The sequence below is a fragment of the Limulus polyphemus genome, unplaced genomic scaffold, assembly GCF_000517525.1.
Source record: "Limulus polyphemus unplaced genomic scaffold, Limulus_polyphemus-2.1.2 Scaffold4884, whole genome shotgun sequence".
Taxonomy (NCBI): domain Eukaryota; kingdom Metazoa; phylum Arthropoda; class Merostomata; order Xiphosura; family Limulidae; genus Limulus; species Limulus polyphemus.
In genome coordinates, this window is record NW_013670494.1 from 62,650 (window position 1) to 63,724 (window position 1,075).

The window sequence follows — 1,075 nt, forward strand, 5'->3', positions numbered from 1 at the left end:
TTTCTCGTTCTTCTTGTTTCTTTTCTTTTTCCTCCAACAGCTGCTGTAATCTCTCTTCTTTTTTATTTTCTCGTTCTTCTTGTTTCTTTTCTTTTTCCTCCAACAGCTGCTGTAATCTCTCTTCTTTTTTATTTTCTCTTTCTACTTATTTATTATCTTTTTCCTCCAACAGCTGCTGTAATCTCTCTTCTTTTTTATTTTCTCTTTCTACTTATTTATTTTCTTTTTTTCTCCAACAACTGCTGTAATCTCTCTTCTTGTTTATTTTGCTGTTCTTTTATTGCTGTCATCAAATCTACTAAGCTGTAGTTTGATTTGCCACCTCTCGTTTCCATCTTCTTCTTGTTTTTTATTTATTTCCTATCCCGCTTCTGACACCAATTTGTTACGTCTCTGTGTTCGTTTGTTAATTTTCCGTAGAAATTCTTTCCGATAAACTTCAGCGATACAAGTCCTTTCTTAAATAAAACTAGTTTATTCTTTCTCAACTCAACTTTGCAATACACTTAATTTCCACTGTCACTTTAACTTCAACACACACTATAATTCACAAAGATTCATGCACTTTACTTACGGTCACTACCGCGCTTGACTCAATTGTCCGTCTCTGTCTGTCTGCAATTCTATTCTGATTTATTCATTTCGCTTTATCTGGCGCACTTATATACAAGAATAGAGGGCGCGTAGAAAAGACCAGAGTTGCCACGAACAGACATGATCTTTTTAGAATATCATGACGTGTTACTAGCGTCATGTGGCTTCCGCTGTCGTAACAGCAGGTTGATTACTAAAAGAAGATGGTATTATGAAATTCCTTTGTTTAAAAAATTAAGGTTTTCTAAATCATGGAGTAATTCAGGCTGAGGTGAACACACAAAGATGATTTATTTAAACTAATTATCACAACTTATGAAATCTGATCATTTATTAAATGTTGTTTGCTTAAGATCGTTTATATGTTGCACACAGTTTTCTTTCTTTTTTTCTAGTTTACCATCTTGTTAGCCTCTGTCACTGTATACTTTTAACTTAGTTAATTTTTTAACGTTATAATTACGCATCATTCACTTATTTG